This window comes from Lagenorhynchus albirostris, chromosome 10 (assembly GCF_949774975.1).
Source record: "Lagenorhynchus albirostris chromosome 10, mLagAlb1.1, whole genome shotgun sequence".
Lineage (NCBI taxonomy): Eukaryota > Metazoa > Chordata > Mammalia > Artiodactyla > Delphinidae > Lagenorhynchus > Lagenorhynchus albirostris.
Window position 1 is genome coordinate 5747653 of NC_083104.1, and position 14465 is coordinate 5762117.

Here is a 14465-nt window from a genome sequence, read left to right on the forward strand (position 1 = left end):
TTTTTCAGACCTACTTGTGCTTGTTCAGCGTGATTCAGCTTTCTGTGCCCCAGATTAATTCTATTTTAGCTTTTGTTGAAAATTGCTCTTATACTTCACGTTCTCCTCAACTTTAAAAAAGTCTTGTGTATGTAATCTGATTTGGGTGTCTTATTACAAACAGAAAAATGTTCTACGACTTGAGATCAGTTTTCCAACTTGTGTTGGTGACCTAAATGGTTCTCTTTCCTTTTGCTCCTGGAGAACCAGTAACTTAGGCATTTTTGAAGATGTTATTGTTTTAGCATCTGGAGGGGAACAGTGTCTGTTAGGAATTGAGTATTTAATACCTGATAGCCTTAAGGCTTCATTATGTCTACCAGCAAAGAATCAAAGAAATATCTCAATAGTACACTGCAGAGCTGAAGTCAATAGTGAAATGGTGGTTTTGTAGTAACACAATAGCCACTTATCTGGATGGCCTAGAAGGAATACACTTACTTAAAATAATCATTCCACTGCTCATGAGACATTGATTTAATCAGCATCCCGGGTAATCCTGGAAGGTACTTAATGAAAATACAACATGAGATGGCCAATTTTCCATGTGCTTGAGGAATCTCTCCTTTCAGGGATCATTAATACTGGTGCTGGGAAGACCTTAACCTTTTTCCAAGTCTATTTTTTAGGAGTCAAAATTGAACAGAATTTGAGGACAGGACAGTAGGCACCTATGTTTATAACGTCACCTGGGTGTGTCTTTAACGTGATACTGCACTTCATCACGATATGTACAGAATGTTTTCTTTTTGGTAATTTTGTTCTTATATCTTCTAAGTTCTTGTATCTGCTGACTTCCTTACTTAGGCTGAAATAGTTTTAAGAAACACGTAGCTTTGGTTTTGAGGATTTTGGTGGAGGGGGTAGTACTTTTGATCTGGTCTAATGAATGTGTATGATCAGAACAAGCTGGGTAAGGTCGGCGTGAGTGACATAGAGCAGTAGGGGAAGAAGCAGCAGTAGGGGAAGAAGAAGCAGTAGGGGAAGAAGCAGTGTTGCTGTTGCATCTGCTCCTAGAAATTCACTAACTCCTTGTTTGGTGAAGGTCGCTGAATGTTGAGTAATTGATGAAGCATAAATTAACCATCATTCTCCCGGGAAAGCATTCCTAGGAGCATAGCTCTAGTTATTATGGGGGCCAGTGCCTCAGATGTGTGGAACATTTTCATGTGTGTAGGTTGTGTTCTGTTTTGCCTTAAAAAGGGAGAAAAGAAACCTATACACTTCATCATAACATAAAGATGAGTTGCGCTCACATACTGTCTTCTCAGATGGACTTCTGTCCTCCTAGATCACCATCACTTCCTGCCGGCCTCCTCGTCAGTCAAGTCACTGTGTGTATAGGTTACGGTGCTTTAGCCAGTGCTTTCCTGTGACCAGACCAGTCGGGGCTGCTTCTGATTTTTTCCCATCCTCTCCCTCCCTCTTATCCTCTTGCCTTTCCTCTCAGCACGTGACACAGTGGCTTTCAAACATTTTGGCCACGGCCCAGAGTAAAAAAGCATCTACCTTGTGACCTTTGTACTCATACTGACATAATTGATACAAAAGCTTCATGAAACAATTCTTAACCCTGGCTTTGCACAGCGTAGCTTGATTTGCCTATATTTCTTTGCGTTTTACTTTGTCCAAGTAAAAGTTGGGTCATGACTTGGTAAGTTGACTTTAGGATCCACAAATGAATTGGGACCTGCAGGTGAAAAAAACATGATTTGGTTTATGTATCGCTTTCATTGGGTGAACTTGCTTTTGGCTCCTCCATGTATGTACTGGGGAGATTTGACTAACCCGTGGGGCATGAAGGTACTGTGAGCCAGGGTATTCAGATGAGCTGGAATCCACTGGTGGCTGGACAGGGGTGACGTCCTCACATTGTTCTCGGTCAAGAGCAGTGAAGGACTTGGCATACCCACTGTGAGCAAACAGGACTGCCCCGTTAGAGGCACTTCCTCTCTGTCCTAAGCCTGGAGTGTTCCTGATTTTTAGAGTCAGTGCTCAAGAAAATGGTCACTCCCCTTTGGTTAAACCTACTTAGGTCCCTCTTGCTTCCAAAAGCGTGTTGCATTGAGACTGCCTAACGGACACTGATGGAGGGCCTACCGATTGGATCCTTTGCAGCCCAATTTGATGGCTCCGATCACTGCATTTATGACTTTTATCCTTTATATCCTAACACCTGTAGAGAGACCATGTATCCAAGACAGGCTCACCGTGGCAGCGATTCCCCGAGAGAGGAGGAAGGAGTTTTTGTAAGCATTTTGCAAATGCCTACCCAGGTGATTCTGATGTTGGGTCCCTTCCCCCAGATGTGACTTACTGAGTCACTGGTCTAATAATACTCCTTTGGGAGTTCTGGATCTGCATCTTTAAGAAGGAGGGGCTAGATCTTCTGGGTATGAGATGCTGTAATTCTTTGGCTATCATAATCCTTTAACTAGGTTGTTTATATTTTGTTCCATTTCCTTCTCTCTCTCTCTCTCTCTCTATATATATATAGTATATATGTATATATGTATATAGTGAGAGATACTGTATATATGATATGTATATCATATCATATATATGAGATATTGTATATATGTATATATGTATGTAGTGTATATATGTATGTAGTGTATGTATACATGTATACACACATATATATGTGGATTATTTTTACTGAAACATTTGAGAGTAAATGGAAGATATCATGCCTCTTTACTCCTAAATACTTAAGTATGTATTTCCTACGTATAAGAACATTCTGTTTCATAACCACAGTTTGGTTATCTTTATTGCAGTGTTACTTAAAAATATATAAGCAGAACACTGGGCATAAAATCTTTATGCTTACAGTTCTTTTACAGCTGCATAGCCAGAATATGAACTTATCATTTAAATGTAGCCCCTGAAAGTTAGCCGTAATCCAATAGATGATGATCTGCTACAGCTGAATTCTGTTCCCCTGGCGTATGGTGCCACTCCTGCCGCGCTGGCCTTGATTCTTTTAACGTCACCGTGCCTGTGCTGCCATGTGTCCTTTGACACAATTTCCCCCACCATTTTTATCTGTGCAAACTCTTGTAAACTATTTCATTGCATGCATTATGGTGACATAAACTGGTTTTCTTTTAGTGCAAATACCTCAATCTCATACTAGGTCTGTTTCTGTATTTTTCTCATTAGACCAGGAAAAAAATGCAAACACAGTCACCAGAATCATGTGCCAACACTTGGTTATATTTATAGTAGGTGTCTGATGCAGGATATACTTACGTCAGATTTAAAAAAAAAAAAAAGATTCTCAGTGAAATAACAGCACAAGTGAAAACTCCTTCCAGATCCCTCAGCATTTGCCTGTGGACCTCAGTTTAAGAGTTACTGTGTTCTCTCTTTCAGTTCTCACAACAACCCTCCTCAGGAGGCACTATAATTAGTCCCATTTTATGACCAAGGAAACAGAGATGTACAGCACTGAAATCATTTGCCTAAGGATGCTCAGCTGGTCATGGCAGTGCTGAGGTTTGAACTCTGAAGGCTGAGCCCTCATTCATCTGCTCGGTGCGTCCTCAGGTGGGAGGCCATTGAAGACATGGTTGCAGGTTAAAAACAAACAAAACTGTACATGCCCCCTCCACTAATAAGTCAGCAGGGAGGTTTCCATTTGGAAAACGTTTCCCAACTAGTGAAACAGCGTTTCCTAGGTATGAAGTAGCTGTCATCAGCCACATGTGGAGGACGGGTGTTAGCACGTACGCAGGGGCTGCCCGGACTGTCCTCACGCATGCCGGTGGCTCAGCTGCCTGCCGCCCCAGAACTTCCCTTTACCCTGAGCTTTCTTTTCCTGTAAGTACCTCAGTGAACACAAGGAGAGGATCTCGGCTCTGATGACACGGGCTGCTTACAGAGTAACAAGATCCCTTATTGCCAAAGTGCTCAGGCAGAGATGAGATGATGACTGTTCAGAGGCATTGAGGAAGGGAATAGGCATTGGGTGAGTGGCTGGACTTGAGGACCTAAGGTTCTGTGGGTCGGTGTTAGACCCCAGACCTGTTCACGGTAAGGGTTCTACACTCTTCTGCTTCATATCCCACGCATGGACCATTTGGTGCATATGATCAGCCTTTAATCAACATCTGTAGGTAATAAAGTAACTGCTGGAGTGAAAGGCTCATCTCTAAGGAATTAATTTATTGAACACTAGCAAAAATGACTCACTCTAATTATCACTATGACTACTAATAACATACAAATTCAAAGGAGTACTGATTCCCTCTTGATAATACTTCATAGTTTGCAAAACATTTTCATTTGATTCTTATAACAAGAGCCTTTGCAGTAGGCTGAGTGGGAGGTGTCAGAGAAAAAATGAAGCGTTAAGACTTTGGATGCCTAAGTCAAGATGAAAGTTTAAAAAAAAACTTGAGGTGCTTCCCCCACCCACCCCAGTATCTTGATGCGCTGTCACGTGCTACGATCATCAGAAGAGCAATTAATAACTGAGTGTCAGCTGTTGCTGGGTAGTGCAGAGTCCTCCAGGCGAGGAACTCACAGGTCCTGGGGAGCTGTCTTCTTCTCTGGCTTCGTGTTCCCAAGCCTCCTTCTGATTTTCAAAGTAAGGAGGCTGAATTTACTGCCTTTTCTAAAGGTTGGAGTCCCTCATAATTTGTTTTCTGCGTTCAGTTATTTACCTTTCATGAACAATGGCATTGAAAAGATCATTGCCCAGTAGCCCATTTTACTTTAAAAAGCTTCATAAAACATAAGGCGGGAGAGTATTAGGTGCTTATTTAAGACACTCTCTAGGTGTGGTCAGATGCTTTAATCACCGTTTGCTTCCCAGAGTGGGCACCTGGCATCTAATCAGAAGGGCTGCCCCCCAGAGATGGCTACTACAAATGTGTACCCCCCAGAGACGGCTACTACAAATGTGTACCCCCCAGAGACGGCTACTACAAGTGTCTACCCCCCAGAGACAGCTAATACAAATGTCTACCCCCCAGAGACAGCTACTACAAATGTCTCTGCTATTTTTGTAGTTTTATATCAGATCAAATTAGCACATTAAATGTTAGAAATGGATCTCACTGGTGAAAATAATGGCTTGTTAATTAGCATAATGGATGTTGGAACTAGATTGTTCCACTGAATAGCTCTTTAGACACTTGAGGATGGTTTATTATTTCCTTTAAATGAATATTTTTCAGTCTTTAGAAATCCCTGCTTTCCTTTAATACACATAAAAATGTTTTGAACTATTTTAATGTCATTCGCAGTTGAATTAAAAATATCAGAGTCAAAAATCCTTGGCTGATAAACCCACGCACATATGGTCACCTTATTTTTGATAAAGGAGGAAAGAATATACAATGGAGAAAAGACAGCTTTTTCAATAAGTGGTGCTGGGAAAACTGGACAGCTACATGTAAACGAATGAAATTAGAACAGTCCCTAACACCATACACAGAAATAAACTCAAAATGGATTAAAGACGTAAATGTAAGGCCAGACACTATAAAACTCTTAGAGGAAAACATAGGCAGAACACTCTATGACATAAATCACAGCAAGATCCTTTTTGACCCACCTCCTAGAGAAATGGAAATAAAAACAAAAATAAACAAATGGGACCTAATGAAATTTAAAAGCTTTTGCACAGCAAAGGAAACCATAAACTAGATGAAAAGACAACCCTCAGAATGGGAGAAAGTATTGGCAAATGAAGCAACTGACAAAGGATTAATGTCCAAAATTTACAAGCAGCTCATGCAGCTCAATATCAAAAAAAACAAACAACCCAATCCAAAAATGGGCAGAAGACCTAAATAGACATTTCTCCAAAGAAGATATACAGATTGCCAACAAACACATGAAAGAATGCTCAACATCATTAATCATTAGAGAAATGCAAATCAAAACTACAATGAGGTATCACCTCACACCAGTCAGAATGGCCATCATCAAAAAATCTACAAACAATAAATGCTGGAGAGGGTGTGGAGAAAAGGGAACACTCTTGCTCTGTTGGTGGGAATGTAAATTGATACAGCCACTATGGAGAGCAGTATGGAGGTTCCTTAAAAACTAAAAATAGAACTACCCTGTGACCCAGCAATCCCACTACTGGGCATATACCCTGAGAAAACCATAATTCAAGAAGAGTCATGTACCACAGTGTTCACTGCCGCTCTATTTACAATAGCCAGGACATGGAAGCAACTTAAGTGTCCATCGACAGATGAATGGATAAAGAAGATGTGGCACATATATACAATGGAATATTACTCAGCCATAAAAAGAAACAAGATTGAGTTATTTGTAGTGAGGTGGATGGACCTAGAGTCTGTCATACAGAGTAAAGTAAGTCAGAAAGAGAAAAACAAATACCGAATGCTAACACATATATATGGAATCTTAAAAAAAAATGGTTATGAAGAACCTAGGGGCAGGACAGGAATAAAGACGAAGATGTAGAGAAGGACTTGAGGACACGGGGAGGGGGAAGGGTAAGCTGGGACGAAGTGAGAGAGTGGCATGGACATGTATACACTACCAAATGTAAAATAGATAGCTAGTGGGAAGCAGCTGCATAGCACAGGGAGATCAGCTGGGTGCTTTGTGACCACCTAGAGGGGTGGGATAGGGAGGGTGGGAGGGAGATGCAAAAGGGAGGAGATATGGGGATATATGTATACGTATAGCTGATTCATTTTGTTATAGAGCAGAAACTAACACACCATTGTAAAGCAATTATACTCCAATAAAGATGTTAAAAAAGAAAAGAATCTTTGGCTGAAGTACTTACCTTTCTTCATTTGATACATACCTTTCTCCACGTTCCTCCCTCCCCATCCTCTCTTCCCCTCCCTGTGTCTTGAGAAAATCCTTGCCCTCCCTAATCAGTATCTTGTCCAGACACCCCCAGCACAAGGACCCTTCTTTGTTGGGTGTCTTCCAAACCATCATTTGAAGTCGCTGTCTTCACCCACCCTGGCTCATCAGTCTGCCTCCTGTAGGATGGAACATTCACACCTGAACAGTGATTTGTGTGTGTGGTCTGGGCACAGCGTGCTGAGGACCGCCACCAGCCTTGTCTTAGTCATGAGTCCTTGGGGGTGAAGGGAGAGAGGGAGCTGGGTGGGTTGGTGACAGGTGCCTGAAGTGGCCAAGTGTGAGACTGCAGGGTGCAGGGACCCCTGGAGAACAGAAACTCTTCCTCCTTTTCAGGGGGCGGCCCCCACCCAGCTCCAGCCACTGCTATGCCAGAGCTGGCTCACAGGAGCCGGTTGTGCGAGTCTCCTCCCAACCTCGAGTCACGTTGGGAGCTTGAAATCAGCCCTGGTGGGAGTATTTACACCAGATCCTGGCTTTTTTGTTTTCCCTCCTTACAGAGCCAGTTGTTACTACTGGCTCCAGCTGACTACTTTTACATGTGAATGTGGAGCTCTGATTGTTCAAGACATCATGAAGGCTGGATTTTTATATAAAATTTCTAGATACTTAAAGTTCCATGTGAGGCCAACAGTAGTTCCTTTGCCAAGATGGAACCTATAAGTATCTATCTAGTATGTGTTTTCTAGTTTAGTCCCAATACTTCTATTAATACAACCTAAAAGAACAGATTTTTTAAAAAAGCAACTTCCCTCCCCTCCCCCTTTGTAGTTGTGAATTCCTATAGCGATTCTTTAGGAGCTGGAAAAGGTGATATTTAATATTGAAACATCTCCAAGTATCTGTCATGATCTCAGTGTGGACATGAATCTGGGTATGTGTGTATTTCTCTTTCTATTCATACTGTTTATTTTTAAAAGACAAAAGGCCACATCTTTTCTTCATCTTCTTTTGTTTTCTTAAAGATTTATGTTACACAGTTATGAAATGCTTGTTGACACTGTATGTGGATATAATTTGTAGAAGCAATACGTGTGGGATTTACACTTTTAGAGAAATCAAATTCAGTTTGAAATATCAAACTGTTACTTCCTCAGTGGCTTTTTGATTTATTGTTAACTGCTTTTTATTGGATCAAACCCTTGATTCCTTGTAAATGAAATGAGTACATCTTCTTTCCATTTGAAATCGGGGGAAGTTACCATTTCTTTCTCCACTTTTCATCAAGCTTCAATACATGTGTTTTTTTTACCTCTGAAAAATACTGCTTAAAAGTCCCTTCTCTCATGGAACTTACCTCGTTTAACTGGGCTGTAGTCATTTCTTAAATGAACTGGGCAAGGCAGAAATCCGTTTTGTTTACCGGTAAGCAGGGGTTGAGAAGAATGATTTTTTCCAGTTCCCCAGCAAAGTGCTAGCTTAGGGTGCTTTGAATAAAACACTTTAAATTACAAAGGAATGTTTCATTTAGGAATTCAGGAGGACAAACTGGATGTTTGGAGTAAAATGACAGCCTGAACACATGCATCAGGCTCCCCGCTTAACAGAAATCCTTTAAAATAAGAAAGTACACGATACATTTAAAAAAAAAAAATCTGTAACACTGCCGGAAAACTAGCAAGGGTGCCTACCTTCGTTAGAGTAAGAGTTACAAAGAATTCCCGGAAAACTGAAAACAGATGCGATTAGATTGGCAAAAGAAAACAAAAACAAAAGTAAAAAAATCATAACCCCAAACACAGGTGCAAAGCTGAATTAAAAGCAGAACTTACAGTGACTAACAACTGCCAGTGGGAAGGGGCCCTGGAGCAAAATTCAGGAAATTGAAGTATTCCATTTATAACAGTGATCCCCTGGCTAAGAACTGACTGTGTTCACAAAACGTCAACATCCTGCTTGGGAGGGTTCCTCCAGTGGGTTTAGGGACCTGAGAGAGAAGCAGAGTAGAGTTTAAGATCACCATGGGCACCCACAGCAAAAAGGGTGCCGGGGAAGGAAGTCTGAGCCTTCTAATAGGCAGTATCTACTCAAATCCTTCCCACGAGAGGCAAGACTTTCTTATTTTGGCGGGTCTGTGTATTTGTCTCCCAACCTGCCTGCTGCTTGTTCCTCACTCCTATACCCTAAAGCAAAGCCCATCATCAGACGCATCCTGTACTCTTTAAGTAGAGCCCTGCAGCTGAGCCTCCCCAGGGAGAGACCTCATACTAGAGAGGAAACAGGCATTAGTTGCCCTTGTGGATCAACCCAGTCTTTTATTCTTAAGTATGAGTGAATATCAAGGGATCATCAGACATTTGAGGAAAACAAATAGGATGAAAGAAAAGAACCTGAGTCAGAAGACTCTGGGGAATATCGGAGAAGTAAAAACATGTTAGATCTTCAAAGAGATTTGACAGTATGAATATATTAAATAAAAGTACCCTGCTATGAAGAAAAAGATCATTTGGAACAACAAAGTTTATGGAGATTAAAGCTGTGATTATTGAATTTAAAAGATTAAGGAAGATCAGCTTGAGAATTGAATAGATATGATTGAAGACAAAATTAGGGGTTTGGAAGATAGGCAACAAAATGTTGCAGAATTTTACAGAGATATTAGGATCTTATGCATCTGCCGGATTGAAGTTCTGGTGGGATGAGGCCAAAGCAGTATTGAGAAGAGGATGCATTTATTCGGAAAATAGGAAATAAGTGAGTCAAATGGACAACCAAAACAATAACAACCACAATAATAATAACAAAAGTAGAAAGAAAAATTTATCTGCTTTTATCTTTATAAATGAAAATGAAAATAAACCAGCAAACCCAGACAGTAAAACCCCAAAGTGTGTTTTTTTAAAGTATAGTTTATTTACAATGTTGTGTCAGTTTCAAGGGTATATACTGCAAGTGATTCAGTTATATGCTGAATATGTTTGTTATTATTAGAAAAGTAGCCATCCTTTAAAAGAAACAGCCTTGTAGAGGTTTATGTATTTCAGAAACATTTAGGGAAGTCAAACTAAGACCAGTGAACAAGAAAATTCAAAAAATGTAAAGAGTCTGTAAGCTTCTGGGCTCTGTGATAAAGAACCCACCGGAAGAAATTTGATCTAGATGGTTCTAATATAATTCTTCCTCTGGTGAAAGCAGTGAGGGAATTTACAGGATTTCATTCATTCAAAAAATATTATTGAGGGCCAAGTTTGTGTAGAGAACCATGCTAGATTTGAACAGAACACATTAAAATGTGTAAGACACAACATTTGCTTGAAAGCTAGCAAGAGATAGATGTTAATAAACAATTGTGTTAGTTTTCACTTGCTACTGTGACAGTCACTGCAAACTTAGCAGCTCAAAATCCCACCTGTTTATTTTATTGTTCCCTTGATCTTAATTTGATTTCTCTAAATCTTCCTGAATTAAGCAATTTTTGTTTTGACTGTAGTACTGTAGGTCTGCTTTTCCTTATTATTTTCCATCTCTCTGAGCTTTCAGAAGAATTTCAGAGATAAATCACAAGAAGCTACTTTACCTTTGTGTGAATAGACCATTAAAAAAATCTTTCTGTATTAAATTTTAAACTCTTTTTCCTCTAAAAATGGGTCAGTCTGGTTACCAAGGAGGTGGCCTTTTAGATAATTCAGTGTGAGGGCAGGCCCTGCTTGCCTTTGTGCACATCACTTTTTTCTGTGTTGTGTAAATATACACTTCATGAGCAAAAGGAAAGCCTTGTTAGTATTTGTATCATAACTGAGCGTATGCTCCATCAGCAGCCTTTTAACCAAACAGAGTAAATTATTCTTGAGACTTGTTGAAAACCCAGCTGCACTAATTGTAGAAGACTAGATGTCATTCACCTATTTTTCAAGAGTAATGAATTAAAATATAAAATAATTGTTAATTGTCCTTGAAGTATATGCATAGATCATATTTAAAGAGTGAGTCAAATTTTGTTTTCTTCTGTGGGTTTGGTTATTTTTCGTGGTATTGAACCTGAATTTCAGTTGAGCTGTATGGAAGTCTCATTATTTGATATTCCCATTTCATATGTGTGGCGCAGATAAGTTTATAAATTAATGTCCTAGTATTAATAGCATGAAGGAATAGCGTGGTGAAAGGTTATCAGTTAGAAGATAACCAATGAGTAAAGGAATTGTTTACATCTTGGAGGAGAGGGAAGGGTTTAAAAACGTTTAGTTTTACATTTAATTTGAATATTACTGGTTAATTTTGGCTCTCAAACCTCAAAACCATAGTGTCCTAGGTGAGGATTCTCAACCCCCTAAATTTTGCCTGTGGAGATTGGGATGGGATATTTCTATAATAAGAATGAAACTTGGTTTTTCCTTTATTAGATTTGTTTGTAGATATAACGATATTCATGTGCTGTGATGTTTTCACGCGAGACCACTGAGCTACTATTTCACAGCGCAGTGTTGTGAAGTGCCGGCATGTGGTGTTGGCATTTGGCGTATGTTTTCCTACTGAAATAATTGACACACAACAATTTTACGTAACGCTTTGTAATAGACGCCATGCTGCTGGTTGTGTGCCCCCTGGCAGCTCTCAGCCAATGGGAGCCTACCTCCCGAGGTCATGCCCCTTCCCCGGCGCAGCCTGCAGGCAGTGACTGGTGGGTAAGGGGTGTAAAGGTCCAGCCAGCCCTCTTGCCCTGACTCCGAAGGTCGCTGTGGCCCCTGTGACTGCATTGAAGGCCAACTTCTCCCTCTCTAACTTCTTCCCTTCCCCCACGGGGATGATCCTGAGAGAACCCCCCCCAGCAAACTTCCTGCACACTCTGTCCTCTCAGTCCGCTTTCTGGGGAACTCACCTTGCAGCAGACCTCTACTTCCCTTTGAGGACTTCTGTGCAAACAGATGCTAATTTAGGACCGTAGGACTTTTCTATATAGATAGGACTTTGATTATATCCTCTTGTTCTTATATCCTCTAATGCAGAGATACCCTAGCAGTGTTCCTGATGTTTGCCTCTCTATCCTCTGCTTGGATGTAAGAGTTTATTACTTCACTGCAATGTCAGTTGTTAAACACTTAGAGGAGCTAGGGCAGTTTTATTATTGAGTGGAAGTCTACATTGCTGTAACTTTCACTCCTTGGACACATTTCTACTCCCAGCTACTTAGAACATTTAATCCTTGGAATTGTTCGTTTCCATCCTTGCAATATTTGAAGAAAATTATCACATTCCCTTTAAGTTTTCTTTCTAATCTGAGATGCCTCGTTTCTCACTTATTTCGTATATGATGTGCTTCCTTTCTTTTTTCCCCCACCTTTATTGAGGTATGATTGACAAAAGTTGTATCCGGACTTCCCTGGCAGTCCAGTGGTTAAGACTCCACACTTCCAATGCAGGGGGCGTGAGTTTGATCCCTGGTCAGGGAACTAAGATCCCACATGCTGCGCGGCCAGAAAAGTGTTTTTAAAAGTTGTTTATTTACTTGAGGTGTACAGCATCATGGTTTGATATATGTATACATTGTGAAATGATTACCACGATCAAGTTAATTAACACACCCATCACCTCACATTGTTATCAGTTTTTGTTTTTGTTTTTTTTTTGGTGGAGTGAACACTCAAGATCTACTGTTAGCAAATTTCTAGTATATAATACAGTATTATTAACTTTAGTCACCATGTTGTGCATTAGATCCTCAGAACTTATTCATCTTTATAACTGAAATTTGTACCCTTTGACCAACATTTCCCTATTCCCTAACCCCCAACCCCTGGCATCTACTTTCCTGTTTTTTGTTTCTGTGTGTTCAGCTTTTTAATTTCTATTATTTACTTATTTATTTTTCTTCTGGTTTTATTGAGATATAATTGACATGTAGCACTGTATAAGTTTAAGGTATTCGGCATGAAGATTTGACTCACATACATAATGAAATGATTATCACATAGGTTTCGTAAACGTCCATCACCTCATGTAGATAGAAAAGGAAAGAAGAAAAATTTTTTTCCCTTGTGATGAGAACTCTTAGGATTTAGTCTTTTAGCAACTTGCATACATAAGATGCAGCAGTGTTAATTATATTCCTCACGTTGTACATTACATCCCTAGTACTTATTTATCTTATAATTGGAAGTTTGTACCTTTTGACCAGCTTCATCCAATTCCTCCGACCCTGACCCCACCCCCGCCTCTGGTAATCACAAATCCACTCTCTTTTTCTGTGAGTTTATTTCTTTGTTTTTGAAGTATAATTGGCCTATAACACCATGTTAGTTCCTGGTGCACAACATCGTGGTTTGGTATTTCTATATATTACAACATGATCACCACGATAAGTCTAGTTACCATCTGTCACTGTACAAAGATATCACATTTTTATTGACTCTGCTCCCCAGACTGTATACTCATACCTGTTTCTCATTTATTTTGTAATTGAAAGTTTGTACCTCTTTTTTTTTGATTGAGGTATAGTTGATGTATAATATTATATAAGGTTCAGGTGTACAACATAATGATTCACAATTTTTTAAGGTTATATTCCATTTTTAATTATTATAAAATATTGACTATATTCCCTGCATTGTACAATATATCCTTAAAGCTTATTTATTTTATACATAGTTTGTGCCTCTTAATCTCCCTCACCTATTTCTCTCATTCCCTACCCCACCCTCGCCGGCAATCACCTGTTTGTTCTCTGTATCTATGACTCTGTTTCTCTTGTTATGTTTGTTCATTTGTTCTGTTTTTCAGATTCCACATGTAAGTGAGATCATATGGTATTTATCTTTCCCTGTCTGGCTTATTTCAGTTAGCATAAGGTCCTCCAGCTTCTTCATGTTGTTGCAAATGACAGGATTTCCTTCTTTCTTGTGACTGAATAATATTCATATATATATTTATATAAATATATAATATCTCCTTTTCTTACATTAATATATATTCATATATTCTCACTATATTTCTCACAGTAATATCTACAAATATAATGTATATTAATATATAAATGTCTTACATTTTTCACATTGATATCATATATATTATATATACACACACATATATATCACATTTTCTTTATCCATGTATCTGTTTACCGACACTTAGTTTGTTTCGATGTCTTGGCTGTTGTGGATAATGCTGCATTGAACATGGCAGTGTAGCTATCTCTTTGAGATACTGATCATTTCCTTTGGGTATATACCCAGCAGCAGAATTGCTGGATCATATGGTAGTTCTATTTTTAATTTTGGGGGGAACTTGCATACTGTTTTCTGTAGTAGCTGCACCAATTTACATTCCTATCAACAGTGCGCAAGTGTTCCCTTTTCTCCACACCCTTGCCAACACTTGTTATCTCACCTTTTTGATAATAGTCATCCTAACAGGGGACATCTCTTTGTGGTTTTGATTTGCATTTCCCTGATGATACAAAGGTGTAGTTGAGCACCTTTTTATATACCTGTTGACCATTCATATGTCTTCTTTGGAAAAATGTCTATTCACCTCCTTTGCCCATTTTTAAATTTCGTTGTTGGTGGTGGTGGTTTTTTGGTTTTTTTTTTTTGGCTGTTGAGTATTGAGTATCATAATACTAA

General features: G+C 39.4%; 1 protein-coding gene across 3 annotated transcripts in view; it reads left to right on the top strand.

The window, feature by feature from the left end:
- Nucleotides 1-14465, top strand: part of VGLL4 (vestigial like family member 4) — a 151489-nt gene that overhangs the window by 16159 nt on the left and 120865 nt on the right. The window lies entirely within an intron of this gene.